This window comes from Mauremys reevesii, linkage group 1 (assembly GCF_016161935.1).
Source record: "Mauremys reevesii isolate NIE-2019 linkage group 1, ASM1616193v1, whole genome shotgun sequence".
Classification (NCBI taxonomy): Eukaryota; Metazoa; Chordata; order Testudines; family Geoemydidae; genus Mauremys; species Mauremys reevesii.
The window spans coordinates 235,915,014-235,932,035 of NC_052623.1; the positions used below are offsets into that span (position 1 = coordinate 235,915,014).

At 47.0% G+C, this 17,022-nt stretch overlaps 1 long non-coding RNA gene across 2 annotated transcripts; it reads right to left on the reverse strand.

Moving 5' to 3' along the window:
- Nucleotides 1-1,098: 1,098 nt before the first annotated feature.
- LOC120396040 lies at nt 1,099-16,775 on the reverse strand. Of its 2 annotated transcripts, none has more exons than XR_005592939.1 (3): nt 16,685-16,775; nt 7,185-7,277; nt 1,099-1,288 (listed from the first exon to the last, which is right to left on the reverse strand). It is a non-coding gene; the product is annotated as an uncharacterized LOC120396040 (long non-coding RNA). The 2 variants fall into 2 exon arrangements; XR_005592940.1 differs by lacking the exon at nt 1,099-1,288 and adding an exon at nt 5,398-5,628.
- Between the last annotated feature and the right edge of the window lie 247 nt (nt 16,776-17,022).

Here is a 17,022-nt window from a genome sequence, read left to right on the forward strand (position 1 = left end):
TTCTGAGCGAAAACCAGATGCCTGGCAAGTTAATCCCTGCTCCAAATCAGGCACAGTCAGGGGCTTGAATGCTGGTCGCCCACCAGGGGCGGCGCTGTATTTTGCCACCCCAAGCACGGCAGTCAGGCGGCTTTTGGCAGCAGCCCTGTGGGAGGTCCGCTGGTAACACGGATTTGGCGGCATTCCTGCAGGAGGTCTGCAGGTCCTGCGCCTTCGGCGTACCCGCCGCCGAATTTCCACCGAATCCGCAGGACCGGCGGACCTCCCGCAGGCATGCAGATGAAGGCAGCTGACAGCTGACTGACTGCTTCCCTCACAGCGACTGGCAGGCCGCCGCCCCCCCCCCCCCGGCGTGCCGCCCCCCCAGGCATGCACTTGGTGCACTGGTGCCTGGAGCCGCCCCTGTCACCCACCTCTGGCATGAGTGCGCTAACCTCTTGGCTATGAAGGTATTTTGCAAGAAATAGCTGACCTGGCTGAGGCACCTAACACCAGAAGTGGGTTTATGGATGTGAATTCTGAGCAGCAACAGGCACCTCTAGCCAATCCAGAATTAGGTACCTAACTCCCTTTGCAGGGCAGGGCTTGGCCCCCCCACCCCCACACTGAGGAGTTCCTATTGGCAAGCCCAGACAGCTCCCCACTTAGCTGTTAATTCCCCCCTGCACCCCCATTTTGATGCCTAACGCTCCTCATGCAGTACAGAGGGCGCTAGGCACCTAACTCAGGGTTCTGGAGTCCACTGGGTGGTAAGTTAGGCATTGCAATGCCACACCTGTCCCATTTGTGGGGCTAGCTCAGACGTCTTGTTTCTGTGACATGACAGCCTGAACCCTTACGGTTTACAAGACTATGATAAACTTTATACAGAGTATCCCTTGTGTAGTAGCATTTGAAAGCTCATAATCTGTCCTGGCACTATGTGTGTGGCAACATTGTATGTAAAGTTATAGCATTCTACTGTGTAAGACGTGTTCCAAGTCTGGAGAAATAGCTTCAAACCAGTTCCCCAGAGACAAAAGGCTAGTAAGCACCTCAGCCAGGTGACAGTGTAATCAACTGGACTATCACCTGGTTACACAGCCGTTCTTTGGCAGGATGAAGGGGGTGTGAGTGAGAAATTTACATCTTGGCAAAGGAACAGCTGGGGTTTGCCTGTGTAAACAGATTGGCTGTCACCTGAACCAGAGCTGGAGAGGGTTTTCAAAGAAAAGGGGAGCTATATGAAAGGAGAAGAGCGGCCCCCAAAATATTCTTCCTTTCTTTTTCTCCTCAGCCATCATAGCACCTGAGGAACAAAGAGACAGCTTTGAATTGGGGGGGGGGGGAGCGAAAAGAAGCATGCTGAAAGAGGTTCAGGCAGTAAGACTGCTAGAACATGTGGTGATAGAGTCTTTGCTTTGAATTCACTCTAGCTTGTTAAGTTAGGTATTAGTTGCATTTTTACCTTTTACTTCTTTGTAATCAATCCTGACTTTTATGCCTCATTACTTGTAATCACTTAAAATCTTTCTGTAGTTAATAAACTTGTTTTATCTAAGTCAGCGTATTTGGATTGAAGTGTTTGCGGAACTCCATTTGAGATAACACAGTTTGTGCCTATCGTTTTGTATTTATAAAATGATGGCCTTTATATGAGCTTGTGTGGTCCAGGAGGGTATTGGGCAGTACAAGACACACGTTGCTGGTGTTGCTCTGCAGTATAATTCAAGGGTGACAGGTTGGTCGACTGAAGCACTCTTGCAGTGTAGCTGGAAGTAATTTGCATGCCAAAGGCTGTGTGTGAGCAGGCCAGGAGTGGTTGCTCTCACAATGAAGGAGTGTAAAGGCACCCCAGGTTGGAGAACTGAAGGACACAGCTGTCGAATAGTCAGAGTGTACCTTGGGGAATGTCACTCTCCCATGGCCTGAGCCTAGGAGGGGGAGCTAGGAACTGAGTTAGACTACGAGTACTAACACGGACTTCCGGGTGTTGCGCAACTTAGCATGGCCTCAGTTTCCCCATCTGTTAAACAAGTTTTGGATAATATTTACTTAGCTCAGAATTGAGACATGTAACTAGAGGATGTTGGTACGTTGTATTTGTCACAGTCAAAACAAAGTATTACAACATTTTAGATTTTTTTTCTTGGACTTTTGCCTAAAATAAAGTGGGCCGAACTAGAAAAGGAAGAAAGACTAGAAACAGCAGCTCAAGAAAACGGTCTAGTTTTGGAGGATATTTTTGTGGCTGTTTTTAAAGTGTTCTTTCAGACCTCACTTACAGTCATTTCATATTTTGAAATTGCACCATAGACTGTGTTAAGCCCCCCCATCCCTCACCACTCACACCCCCACCCACCCCCGTGCTCAGCTGGGACTACCACTCTTCAGGCAGTGACACTTTCTGAATGCTACTGCATCATTTCCCAGCCAGGCCCATTGTTCAGCTCCCATTCTTCAGAAGCCATAGTGGAGAAAAGCACGCGCGCGCACACACACACTCTCTCTCTCTCACTCACTTTTTACTTGCAAGCCTGTCAGGTGAATCTAGGCACCCAGTCTAGATTTACTAGGGAGGCTGCTTGGTTGGGTTTGAATCACTGCTGAGTGACACTTACGACAGCTCTTGCCCTATCTCCGCCAGAAAGTTGGAATTCATTTCTGGCTTGCATGAAAGCACTGAAGGTAAGTGATGCATTATCAATGTGAATCTTGTGCTCCTGCACATAAGCTAATCGCACTATGGTATTCCAGCATGATGGTGCTAAGCCATATTAAGGCCTTGCAGCAGGAGAGACTGTAGCTCAGTTGATTTGTACTTTAATCAAATGGAACAGACAGAGGTTCAAGTAATCGTTTCTTAAACTTGTGGCTAGACAAGAGAACATCTAATGGCTTCTTAGCTGATGTTCAGAGCATGTTTCAAAAGGGCTGCTAACAGAGGGGAGCTAAGACACTTCCTTTCTCTGTGGTTTGCACTTAAGTAAGGGCGGCAGTAGGGCTGTTATTTATCCTGCAGTGCTTTGCTCCAGTATCTGTGAGGCGAACCCAAGGTTGCTTAAAGGTATCCAGGCTTTGCACTGCTCAGAACAGCAGCATCACCTACTGCCCAGTGGAATTTTCAGTCTCGGTTTGGTTTCTGAAAATCCCTTCCTTAAGCAACTGACAGCTGAGCAGCAAGTTGCCTAAGTTAGCCAGGAGTGAGATGCCAAGAGGAAAGGCGCTTAAGCACCTGGTATTCCAGGCTGATGGGCCAATGCCAAGCACCGCCCTCTGCTCAGGTCCCTCACCCGCAAACCATCTCCAGCCATTTGACTTCTGGATTCAAGAACAAATTAAGTCTTCCCTCCCCTGAAACACCTAATGTTTCCATTCTTCTGTCTACCAGAGTCAAGGCTCCTGCACTATGTTTTGCATTGAAGCCCAACAATGCACAAGTAAGATATGCAGCATTGGAGTTATGTTGGTCCCAGTCTAGAATGCTTGCCTCTCACCAGCAGAAAGTGGCCCAGTAAAATATATGACCTCCTCCACCTTGTTTCACAAGTGTCAGGCTTTTTGGATTTCTTCCTAATACAAAGTAATGGCTGGGATTTAATCACCGTATGAAATACTGGCCAAGATTTTTCAAGCTGGGTTCCAAAGCCTGCATTAGTCTGAATACTTCATTTCTGTGTTCAGATGAGGGTTACTCGTGCAAGTTTATGGGTCATCAGCAGAATCTGATCCAAGACTTTCAGCAGCACAGCACAGACCTTTTTCACAGGTGCTAAAGACATAACCTGCTACCCCTGCCATCTAGGAGTTATTTTCCATATGCACTAGCTGGTGGCAGTGGGGAACAAGACACATTTTACACGTGTTAGCTCACGTTTAAAAACTGTCCCATTGTACACTCCATGCTAATCTCATCTGGTGATAGAACTATCACACTTACTAGTCCTGTGAAGACAGCTTTGTGTGCTGAAATACACAGAGGGACTCCTTAAAGCATATTCATTTGTCCCACTTTGGGTTTTACTTTTCTCACTCTCCTGTTTTTGTTCACAGTGCTGGTCACAGAATGCAATGAGCCATTGCTTGTGAAATAGGATTCCCCCCTTGCCGCACACCAACAACCATCATTTGTATTGCAGTCTAACTACACAAGATGAAAGTATTGTTATCCCTTTTCTACAGATAGGAAACTGAGGAGCGGAGAGAGTAAGTGACTTGGCCAAGGTGACACAGGAAATCAGTGGCAGAGAAATTTTTTACCAACAACAGCAAAAAAAGGAGAGAAATTGGTCTGTCATCCTGCATGTCAAACTAGTATAATTACAGAACAAAGTGATGACAAATTTGGCCCCATTCTTCTTTCATGCCAGTCTGAAACTGCTGCAGCTCTAGTGCCAGTGGGAACACTCCTGATCTATACTGCTCTGAGGAAATCTGGGCCATTGCATCCAATAACAGGGCTCATTAAGATGACATTCACTTGCTCATTGCTGCTATTACTTTTTTGGGGTTCCCAATTAGTGATCTGATGGAGCTAGCTGACTCTGAGGACGTTCACAAAAAGAGCTTTTGTATTCCCTCTCCCCCCGCAAAAATTTCAATTGCTGTCACCAAGAGGCTTGTGAAAAGATCAGATCCTTTTGATGCATAGAGCTGCCAGGAGGATGTACTCTGCCTCCTCCCCACCCCCCACTGCACTAACAGGCAGGAAAACCAATTGCCATCAACTCACAGGGGTGGAGGTCAAGAGGCCTCATTTGGTTTTAGGGGTGGTGAAATGTAACAGGCCAAGGGCAGATTATATTAATTAGACTGGTTTGAAATTTGATTTGCTGTCAGATGGTCTAACTGTATGCAGCCTAGAAACAGGGCTATGGAAAACCAGAAAGGGATTGATTTTATATATTTTTTCACAAAGCAAAAATCAGGTCGTTATTGTCAAATTTGACACATTTAAGGCCAAATCTTCCTGATGTGCAGCTTCTGTGAAATCAACAGGGTTGCCAGGGTGTAACTAAGAACAGAATTTGGCTCTTCTGCAGCCTAGAATTAGCTCTCAAAGGTGCTTTTTCTCAGAGGCAAAAGGTGTTCAGACCTGGCACATGAGGTCTCAATCTGTGAAGCCAGTTGGTTTCATAAACCAAGCATCAAGGGCCCTTTTTAAGTTATGACAATGTGAAGAGAGAAGCAGTTAGTGTGAATGGGGGTTAGAGGAGAAGGAAGGACACGTTAAGTCTTTATTTTTTTAAAAAAAGAGAAATTCATTAGGATTTAGATGATAAACTCCCAGCTCTGAACTGTCCCTGATTTTGAAGTGTTCAAACTCTAGGCAGGCCCTGCGCTATAAAACGTCTCACCAAACCCAGAATCGAAACACACCTGATTTCAAAGCTACGAACAATCTATATTTGGGTCCACATTTGGTGTCTTGATCCCGTCTCAAGGAGGACGGTCTTAAAAACTGAACTATTGCAAGCTGTTAAGCCACGTGACTTTTGTTTCTGGTTTGAGGCAAATGTCAGAATGTGTGAAACAAATTCACAGTGACCAAGTTGGCATAGTCATATATTCTGCTCCTGTGCACTAAGTATCTTCTTCAAAAGATTGCATCCTCCAGGAAGAAGGCAGGCTTCATGGCTCAGGGACTGGCTAATGGGTAGAAGTGGAAGGATTCTATTTTTATTGGTAAGAGTTAGCAAACATCAATTTCACTGTACACACCCAAATCAACAACACAATAATCAAAACTTACAGCTAGGCAAAGTAAGGAAAATGTTGCTTGAGAACTTTGATTTAAGGCTATTGACCTTGTATATTTTGACATGTGATGCTGACAACCAAGTTGTATTTTTGTGGGCATAACGATTTAATTTTCTGAATCACAAAGTCTATGGTCGTTAAAGAATTAGTGTCTGACTGCCCTATTGGCTAACTGTAAAAACAACATCAAAATAAAAACATGCTTTAAAAAAAATATTTGTCAATTTATGAAAAAAAAAAAAAAAGTCAAAGTCTGCCAAGAAGTTACAATGCACCTTTTAGCTTTATGCTGCAGTGTCACAGTCATCCCAGGTCAGCAGCTAACCAAAGTTGTCCCATAGAACAAGCTGGGGATCTCAGTCCACTTCTCCACAAGACAAGAGGTACATCACCAGAAGCTGATGATCCTGCTAAGACTCCAAAGCACTGAGACTTTAACAGAGTGCTGGGAACCAACAGCAGAGCAGCGCTATGGTCACTTACAGGGCCGCCCAGAGGATTCCGGGGGCCCGGGGTCTTCGGCGGTGGGGGGCCCTTCCGTTCCGGGACCCGCCACCGAAGTGCCCCGAAGACCCGCGGCGGGGCCCCCCCGCCGCCGAATTACCGCCGAAGCGGGACCTGCCGCCGAAGTGCAGCCCGGTCTTCGGCGGTAATTCTGCGGCGGGGGGCCCCCACCGCGGGTCTTCGGGCACTTCGGCGGCGGGTCCTGGAACGGAAGGGCCCCCCGCCGCCGAATTACCGCCGAAGACCGGGCTGCACTCGGCGGCGGGTCCCGCTCCATCTTCGGCGGTAATTCGCCAGCGGGGGGGGTCCTTCCGCCCGGGAGCGGAAGGACCCCCCGCCGGCGAAGACCGGGAGCGAAGAAGCTCCTGCGCCCGGCCCCGCAAGAGTTTTCCGGGGCCCCCGGAGCGAGTGAGGGACCCCGCTCCAGGGGCCCCGAAAAACTCTCGTGGGGGCCCCTGTGGGGCTCGGGGCCTGGGGCAAATTGCCCCTCTTGCCCCCCAGCCCCGGGCGGCCCTGGTCACTTAAACACCAATTAATCTCCCTCCCTCCCCACGGTGGATCTGATGGGACCAAATTAGTGGATTAGAGTGAGATGGGGGAGGACTAATAAGCAAATTGGCCCATAAAAGCAGGAAGTATAAGGTGGCACGTGAAGGATGTGCAGGGAGGAGAAGCAGGCTAGCAGAGCCAGACCCTGGAAGTTGCTCCAGGTAGAGAGGTCTATCTCCTGAGTTATTTGCTGAGGAGAGACTGAAACTGTAAATAATTATGTGCATGGATCAGTGAGGTGGTGGGATGAGCAAGTTGAAACAAACTGCACTGGGGTGTTTAACAACTGAAGGGCTCAGAGTCTGTGGCCAGAGCAAAAGACAGGATCGGGACATCGTCTTGCCACAGAGAGCATTGCCTGAGGGCACATTGCTGTGCAATCATTCTCTCACCAGAGTTGGCCTGTCCAGGTCTCGGCTGAGCCATAGTGCTGGGACAGCATGTTGAAGCTTGTCCTGCCCCGACCATGCTGCATGCTATGTGCTCTGCAAAGAATGAAGAGGGTTCAGGCGTTAGGGATCTCAGCGCAACACTAAGTTCACACAGACATTAAGATTCCACCCAATGCATCTGCATTCACCTCTCAGTGCCTCTGTGTAGCAGCTGCACTGACTGGCACAACCAGTGCAAGGGGTTAATAAGCCACAGGAATAGCATGGCTCAGGGCAGCTTGGTGCGTCAGTGATCATTCTCCATTTCACAATGGAATCATAGAAATGTAAGGCTGGAAGGGACCTGGAGAGGTATTCTAGTGCGCGAGCACACACACACACAAAATGTTGAGTGCGTTGCACTTGTCTTTATTCAATTTCATCTTGTTGATTTCAGACCAGCTCAGTGAGGTCATTTGGATTTCTAATCTTGTTCTCCAGAGTGCTTGCAACCCCTCCCATCTTAGGGTCAGCTGCACAATTTATAAGCACACTCTCCACTCCATTGCCCAAGTCACTGATAAAAAGTATTGATTAGCACCAGCCCCAGGCCAGACTCTTGTGGGGCCTCACTAGGTAGAGCCTCCCAGTTGGACAGCAAGCTCCAGAGAACTACTCTTTGAGTAGGGGGCATAACTAGTTCAGAGACCCACCCTGTAGTCATTTCATCCAGACCACAATGTCCTAGTTTGCTTATGAGAACATCATGGGGGGCTCTGTCAAGTCGAGATAAGTCCAAGTCCACATCTGAACATCGAGCTTGGCTTGGAATTCTGGGGCTGGGAGGGACTTCACACTTCTAGGGAAGGGGAGAAGGTATTGCAGTCGTTTTTAAGGGACCGGATTGCCTTCTGCTTGTGTCCCCAAAAATAGTTATTCTGTTCTGTATTGGCCAGCACAGGGAGGGTTGATCCATGGGGAAGCCAACCAGATTGTAGTTGGTGGGGGACAGGAGGCTCTGATGGAGACATTGAAAGGACTGTGAAGAAGAAGAAGAAAAAAAAAGAGACAGCAAGTGTCTGTCTGCAAAGAAACTCTGCCAGCAGAACACATTATATTCTGCAACACCAATGACAGCCATACAGTACTAGGGACACAGTTGTTTCTAGCCAGGGAAAGGATCTTCTGTTTGCATGTTGCACTTATCACCATGTTGGCCAAGCACTAGTCAAGCCTTGGGTGAAACATTCCTAGAGAGATAACTAACTCTAGCTCCAAGGCAGAAGCTTGTCTTCAGGTGACAAAGGGTCCCAGCCCTGTATATATCAAGGATAGACCTATCTGAGTCACTGAGAGCAGGATCAGGCCTAAAGTTTGCCCCTAGTGACTACAGATCACTCAGTTGTTCCAAGCAGTGTGCTCAAGGCCTCCGTCTTACATCAGAGACCACTTCATGACCGCCACAGCAGTTGCAGAGGAATCTGAGTCACAAGAATAAGCAGTACCACATGATACGGGATTAAATGTCATTCTACTCGCATAGTCTATGCACAACTCCTGCACTGTCACTAATCCTTAGGAGCAGATTGCTGTTCAAGTGAAATCCTGGCCCTGTTGACATCAATGGTAAGTCTCCCATTAACTTAATATGGGGCCAGGATTTCAGTGTGTGTGTGTAAAACGGTTAGGAGCTCTAACTTGTGCCTGCTTGGCCTGCCACTTCCATGACTCCAATTCCTTGTCAGCCAGGTTGATTTTTCCGTTTGGCAAAGCCATTTTGGGGAATCAGTGGGACAAGCTGTGGCATTAGCAACTCCAGTGTAAAGGAGGCAGAATCTGGCCCTTTGTGAGATAGCGTTCGTTCATACAAGCGGGTTGACCTACTTTTTCCTGGCGTATGGTCCAGATTCTGATTTCATTTACATCTGTGTAGCTGTTTTGATGGTGTTACCAGTGTAAGAGTGAAATCTAGCCTGCAGCAGAACTGCCATCCTCAAGGATTCCAAACATTTTTCCTTCTTCACAAGACAAAGTGAAATGCAAATTATGGGCCAAATTCTGCAGTAAAGTTGGTATACATCCAGATTAAGGCCACCAACTTGCCAGGATTTACCTCTTTAACTGAACAGAGCTTTACTGTGTGTCTGTAAAATAATAATGCTAGATTTTTAAATACACAGACCTAAGCAATAACAAAGGTGTATTTAGGTGGATAAACAATACATTTTAAAACTGCCTATTTATTAGTTAAGTTCAGTGCCTTGATGAAAGTTCAAATGTATTCAGTAATCTTCCATGAAATGTGTGTTTAAAAAAAAAAATCTTGAACCAAAAAAGGAGAAATAAAATTAAATTTATGGCACAAACTGGTAAAGTCAAGGTAAGATCAACACTCTTTGGGGGAGGGATAGCACAGTGGTTTGAGCATTGGCCTGCTAAACCCAGGGTTGTGAGTTCAATCCTTGAGGGGGCCATACAGGGATCTGGAGCAAAATCAGTTCTTAGTCCTGCTAGTGAAGGCAGGGGACTGGACTTGACTCAATGACCTTTCAAGGTCCCTTCCAGTTCTAGAAGATTGGTATATCTCCAATTATAAAGAAATAAACTCCTTTAGTCACTTACACCAACTGTGTCCCTTCTCCCGCTCTTGCTCTGAGTGGTAACATGAGCTAAGGAGAGTTCCAGGCTACAGTTTTGACTTGCCAGGCTATTGCTGATTTGTCTCCAAACCGCAGTGTTGTTTAAATGTTGCTTTTTGTCTGTGAACGTATTATGTGAGACTGAGATAACTTAAAAAAATAATACTACAGCCTAATAAGAATTGAAAGGAACATTTAAAGGCCTCATAAACATGAAATAATAATGAAAAAAAAACCCCACAGATCAAAGCGTTTAGTTTCATTCTAAATACTTCACTTTCACACTCAAATTCTTATCAAAGATCGGCAGATGTTACTTTGCCTCTAGGGGGTCTCTAACTCAGTTGCTGATTTGCATCTAGTCCACAAATTTCCCTTCAAAACAGCAGACGTACATTGTAAAAGTAGCTGCAGCAGATCCAGCCATGGGGATGGTAGCCATGGCTAATATTTAATACCATTGTCGAGCTGTATAGATATTTCCATCTCTGCTATGTTTACAAAGAGGAGTCGGAACGCGCTCAAGAACATGCATCTATACAATTCAGACATGATCCAGAAAAATCCAGGTCTCTTTAGAATAGAAAGAAATCAGCAAAAACACTGGACTTGTCTTTTAGGTTATTAAAATACTGGGCAGGTGCAGATGTGATTTATAAATCGAAAGGAGCTCAAGTTGCAAAATTCAAACCTGGATTATGAACACAGATAAGTTTGGGGACTGTCTAGACTGGAGTTGGCCATTAGATGAAACTCAGCTCTGGATTTTAATCCCATTGTCTCCTTTCCCGCGCCTCCCCCTCCTCCCTCCTGCAACAAAATAATGCTTTGGTTGGTTCTGGTCTGAGTTAGTTTGGGCCCTGTTTCGTTAGCAATAAGTGATCTGTCAGGCAGGCAGAGCTGGGGTGGGAGCGGGGGAAGAGATTGTTATTAGTGATGCTGAGTGGCCAGTGATACATGTGGAGGTTCTAGAGGTTCATATGGCAGCAGCATGGGCTCATATTGCATCCCCTGGCCCCTGGTGAACACTGAACTAAAGTCTCTTCTAAAACTTGACCCTCTCTTTCTCCAATTCCACTTCTCAGCCAACAGGATCGGCTGTTATTCCTCAGCAATATCAGATGAGATTTGAGCATTTTGTGAGGTGAATGGGGGTAGAGGTGAAAGCAGCCTTCACTGGCTATTAGAGCAGGGTGAAAGATGAAGGGAAAAAAAAAAGCAAGAAGTGACCATTTTCCATTTTTCTGTATTTCAAATGTACCTATTTTTTTTTAAATTGTGAATGTTTTTAAGAACCCCACTATTAAAATTGCTACCGAAATTTTTCATTTATCAAAAATCCATGTAACTGAAACTCAACCGTTTCAATGCTGCTTTTGATAAAAACTTTAGTGAAAGATTAAAAAAAAAATTAGAAAAAAAAAGTCAAGTTTAGTGAAATTTCTCATTCTCCAGAGAAAAGTTACTTGTCTGTGAAATATGGTTTCTTTCAAAGAAAAGAACAATTCTGCCAGCTCCACTGGTAATACCCAATCCAACAGTGAACCTCCTACATGTTACAAATAAGGCTAAAAGTTTGTCACGGAGGTTGTGGAGGTCACGGAATCTGACTTCCAATGACCTCCGTGACTTCAGCCTGCAGTGGCTGGGAGCTGCAGGATCCCACTGCCTTCCGCGGCAGCTGGGAGCTGTGGCTATGGGGGTCTCCCAGCAGCTCCTGGCCACCGCAGGGCTCCCCGCAGCCTCTGGCCGCTGCCAGTGGGGGAACCCAGCAGCTCCCTGCCACCGTGGGAGGCAGCGGGACCCCCACAGCTCCCACCTGCCCTCAACATTGATCTCCACAGCTCCACACTGCTGTGGTGTCGATCACCGCAGCCCTCCGCCACTGCGAATGGCAAGGGAACCCCACAGCCCCACCCGAAGGGGACCCCCACAGCTCCCAGCCTGGGTGGAGGGGGACCTTGGAGCTCCAAGCATTCATAGGTGGTGAAGGTCCCAGAGCTCCCAGCTGGCCATGTAGCTGCCTAGAGTTCCATTTTATCATAGATATTTTAGTAAGTCAGGGACAGGTCACGGGCTTCCGTTAATTTTTATTTATTGCCAGTGACCTGTCTTTGACTTTTACTAAAGATATCCATAACAAAATCTTAGCCTTAGTTATAAATGCACTGCCTTATATGTATGTACACAACCTCCTCCTATTGGAAGGAACATGCCAGGCTCTCTCATATATATCTAGCAGTTCCCTCTAACTGCTAAGCTAGTGGGACTGCTTTTTAGCTCACCAGTTCCAAGCTTCTCAAAAGACAATGGTTCTTTGTTGTATTCCAAATACCTCATTTAGACAATTAGCGGAGACCTGAGGAATCCCTGAAGATCACTTCAAGATAATCCCCAAATAACCCACTTACCAACTAGTGCACAAATAGGACTTAGGAAGCTGCACTTACAGGAATTCCACCACAGTGTTTACCAATGACTGCGGTGCAACAAAATGATTTAATTCCTGGCAGGACTATTTCTGTGGGCAGGAATGACAGTATCTGCAGAATGAGAATGCCCATATTAGCAACGCCCTCAGTTCGGACGTACCTTTCCAGCTCAGTCTGGCTGCCAGTCACCCTATGGCGATAAGTCACAAAGAGACAAACTCGCAACCAAGACACTCGCCCTCATGAATGAGGGCTCAAGCTATAAGTGAACAATTACTTGACACCAACCATATCTTCAAGAAGCATAAGTGGATTATATGATTAACTGGAGATTCTTGCTCCCGTGGACAGGATTAAACTGAAGCCCAAATTCAGGGTCAGTAAGGAGGCTTCACCCAGGGCATAAAGCTGTTTAACCTAAGGGAGTGCATGGAGTGAGGTTCACTCTTCTTCTGAGCAGGGGCCGTTCATTAGCATCAGGTGATCTTAATGCGACAATGTCATCGCAGAACTCTAAAAAAAGGCGTATGCCCAGAGGAGCTGACACTCCTGCCTCTTGCGCTAGGCCATATGTTCATCTCCCCCAGCCATCTCCAGCCCCGAGAGGACAAGCCCTTGCTGAGCTGTCTATAATGCTGAATCTGTGTAGGGGGAAGGAGGTGACGGGGTGGGGGGGTTAGAACAAATGTTCACCCACTGCAGCAGTTTGCTATGGAGACTCATCTGTATTACAAAGTACAAGGGTTAGGTGGGACTAATTTCTCAAAAGAACTGAAAATATAAAAGACAGCTCGGTACTGCAGAGGGGGCCAAGCCAGAAACACTGAGCGAGGCAACTCACATTTTGAGGCTGCTCAGATCCAGATCTAGCTTTTGTAACTCAGGCCCATCTGCAATGAATACCAGTTATCTCCAGCAGCAGAAAGACTTAACATATGGGACGTGCATCTGTTTTCCCGAGCAAGGGACAAGAGGGGCTCCGTGCACTCACCTCATCTTATAGGGCAAGATGGAGCATCCAGCCCCTTTTAAAAGCAAACCCAGTTCTTCTCCTGTAGTGCTGAGGGAGCAGGCTGTGTTGAGACTGTCAGGCCACTTGGCTGAACAGACTCCTGTGTGAGGCTTTTGTGGAAAGCCTAATAAAGGTAAACGTGCAAAGCAAGGGCCATGTTCTCACGCAGTTACACGTGCTGAGCAGTCCCACTGAACGCGGTGGGGCTATTTCTGGGGAAAGGCACAGTCTGGCCTGGAGGAGGAAGAGAAAGGAAATCTCACCACCTTACTCTGGGCTCCCTCTCAAAGCCAAGAGTTAGGGTTTCGCTGGCCCCTTAGGGCTATGGCAGGGAACTGGGACTGGCCAGTGGGTTTGTGAAGGCTGATTCCCCACTCTGGCACTTTGAGTGCAGAAGGTGGGGGCTTGCAAGGACTTAATACTGGCCACTCCAGGCTTGTATTAAACTCTCAAGGTTACAGCTTCTCTCTGACCTTGGCTGGGTAGATGCTGCCACCACCCAAATGCAGAACCCTTTTGAGAACCCAGGAAGGTGCACTTGGGAATTCCTTCCTGTGGGGTACCCTCAAGCCAGGGGTGAAAGTAAGTTAGGCCACTTACGGGTATGGGCCAGGGGGAGGGGAGAGCTTGGGTGGAAGGGGCGGGGCTGGGGGTGAGCATCCTCCAACCAGCCCTTTCAGGCCGCCCAGCCCGTGCCGCCTGGCGCTCCCATGTTGATTTAAAGGGCCCAGGGCTTCGGATGCCTCTGCTGCATTAGTGGCAGCAGCGTCCGGAGCCCCCGGCCCTTTTTAATCGCCGTCCCCAGGGCAAATGCTCCCATTTGGGCCCCATCCCCCCTGCAGCCAGCCCCACACCCCCTGCCCTGCCTCCAGCCCTGCACCAGCCCGTCTCCAGCCAGCCCAGCACCCCCTGCCCGCAGCCAGCCCATCTCCAGCCAGTCCCTGCCGCGCCCCCTGCCCTTCCTGCACCAGCCCCGCATCCCCTGCCCTGTCTCCAGCCAACCCCTGCCACACCCCCCTGCCTGAAGCCAGACAGTCCCGCACTCCTTTGACTCCAGCCCTGCCAACCCCTGCTGCACCCCCCTGCGGCCCTGCCTGAAGGCAGCCCGCACCACACCCTCCTGCCTCCAGCCAGCCCCGCACCCCTTCCCCTGCCTGCAGCCAGACCCTACCTCCAGTCAGCCCCTGCCCTGCCTCCAACCAGCCCCATGTCCACTGCTGCCCTGCAGTTCCCAGGGCAGTAACCCTGCACACCTGCTTCAATGAGGGGGGCAGGGAGCAGCTGGGACCCACACGTGTGCACACCCTAGAGCCAACCTAATGGTTTGGAGAAATAAGGCAACAGAATGAAAAATGCATCCTGAGACTATTTCATTGAATCCCTACATTCTAAACTATAATCAAAGTCCCACACGCCCAGGAGTCTGAGTAACAACACTGGTTTGCACCACAGAAGTGCATTCCACCACCTCGGAAGCTGCTGCTTAGGTCTGTTAGAATATCTGGCTATTTGTTGGAATTAACTGTTATTTTTTCCTCTGACTATATCAGAAACAATTCTCGGTGGCTGCCACTGCTACTTCTTCCGAATTCCTTTATATGGATTTCCTCCTTATTACTCTGAGAACCATCCGTATTCAGATGCACTCAGGCATCTCACATCTCTCTCCCTCCCTCAGACTGACATACACATGGCTAGATCCTCCGATCGTTTTATCGTGGGCGGCCGCATGCACTCTGCATAATGAAATCTGAGCATGATGGGGCAGCTATGGGGAAAAAAAACCTCCATCAGTGACTGTAAAGCAGACACAAAAATGATTTTACAAAGTACATGTAATTCACCTCCTACAGCTTTAGTAGAAAGGACTGTACCACCCTTTACTTAACTGGGGAAGGCCCAGCCTAAAAGCAAAATAAAACACATACTATTCATTTAATTTAACTATAGTACTATTTAAGGTCTTAATTCAACAAGTTACATAAGCACATGCATTGCTTTAAGCACTGACTTCATTAGGACTGCTCACTTGTTTAAAGTTAGGTGCATGCCTAAGAACCTTCCTGAACTCGGGCGCTAAAATACCCAAACATTTCCTCCCAGTCTTTATTCAGGCCTAATCTGATGGTATCCAGTTTGCAAATTAGTTCCATGCAGAGTTTCACAAGTTGCTGCATGGACTGAGAACTCAAACGTTTTCCTCAGAGCCCCTTTCTGCATCTCACATATTTCACTGAACATCTTTGTGAAGCAGAGATAGTAGGTCTTTTAGGTAGAATGTTAATTGTGACAAGTGTTGACTGTGAAGATGTACTAGCATGGGATTAATCTCTCTCTCCCCAGCTCACTCCAGTGGCTGCTATTACGTGAATTATCAAAGAAGTTCTTTGAAGGAGCAGTGTTAACAATTCTTACAATTTGATAATGAGTCTCATGATATTTCAGGATTGTCTTAAAGCCTCAGGTCCTGGAGTCTTGTGATTTAAGAGAAAGAGTTTTCAAGAGTAAGTGTCTAGCCTCCACGATTGCAGAGAAAAAACTGAAAGCATGAACTCTTAACAGCTAAAAGGCAAGCATAAAAACTCCAAAATTAATTATTTTTAAAAAAATCTTATGCTTTGTAATCCAGTTGGTGGCCTGACTCATGGTTTTTGAATGCTTGGGGTTAGCAGTAGTGAAGGAGCTCTCCCTGGGAGCGGCAAACATTTAAGAAACTCATCACACATTATACAGGATACAACAAATTATATTTCATAGATTGTAGGGCTGGACGGGATCTCGAGTCAAGTCCCCTGCCCTCATGGCAGGATCAAATACTGTCTAGACCATCCCTGACAGACATTTATCCAACCTACTCCCAAATATCTCCAGAGATGGAGATTCTGCAACCTCCCTATGCAGTTTATTCCAGTGTTTAACCACCCTGACAGTTAGGAACTTTTTCCTAATGTCCAACCTAAACCTCCCTTGCTGCAGTTTAAGCCCATTGCTTCTTGTCCTATCATTAGAGGGTAAGGTGAACAAGTTTTCTCCCTCCTCCTGATGACACCCTTTTAGATACCTGAAAACTGCTATCATGTCCCCTCTCTGTCTTCTCTTTTCCAAACTAAACAAACCCAATTCTTTAAGCCTTCCTTCATAGGTCATGTTCTCAAGACCTTTAATCCTTCTTGTTGCTCTTCTCCGGACCCTCTCCAATTTCTCCACATCTTTCTTGAAATGCGGTGCCCAGAACTGGGCACAATACTCCAGTTGAGGCCTAACCAGCGCAGAGTAGAGTGGAAGAATGACTTCTCGTGTCTTGCTCACAAGACACCTGTTAATGCATCCCAGAATCATGTTTGCTTTTTTTGCAACAGCATCACACTGTTGACTGATATTTAGCTTGTGGTCCACTATAACCCCTAGATCCCTTTCTGCCATACTGTTAAAACTTACCAATTGTCCAAAAAAGCACCTTATAGCGTTGATGAAGTTGATATTGTATTCAGCCAAAAGATAGGCCACTACTAGACCCTCCTAATAGTAGGAGCTTTCTGTAATGGAGGTATATACAGAGGCTGGAGCTTTTATACTATGGAAGAAATGTGTGACCCTTGACACTTGGCCTGTGTTGTTCTGGGAAATGTAGTTTAGGAATCAGGCATCCATTTTGTTCCTGGTGTTTGCATTGGTTAATTTTTTTGTGTGTATTCAAATAGGGTGATGAGTTACCTTCTCAGTTTGCATCACATGGGAGTAAATAGCTTTGGGATTTTTCCACTAATTTTAACTCT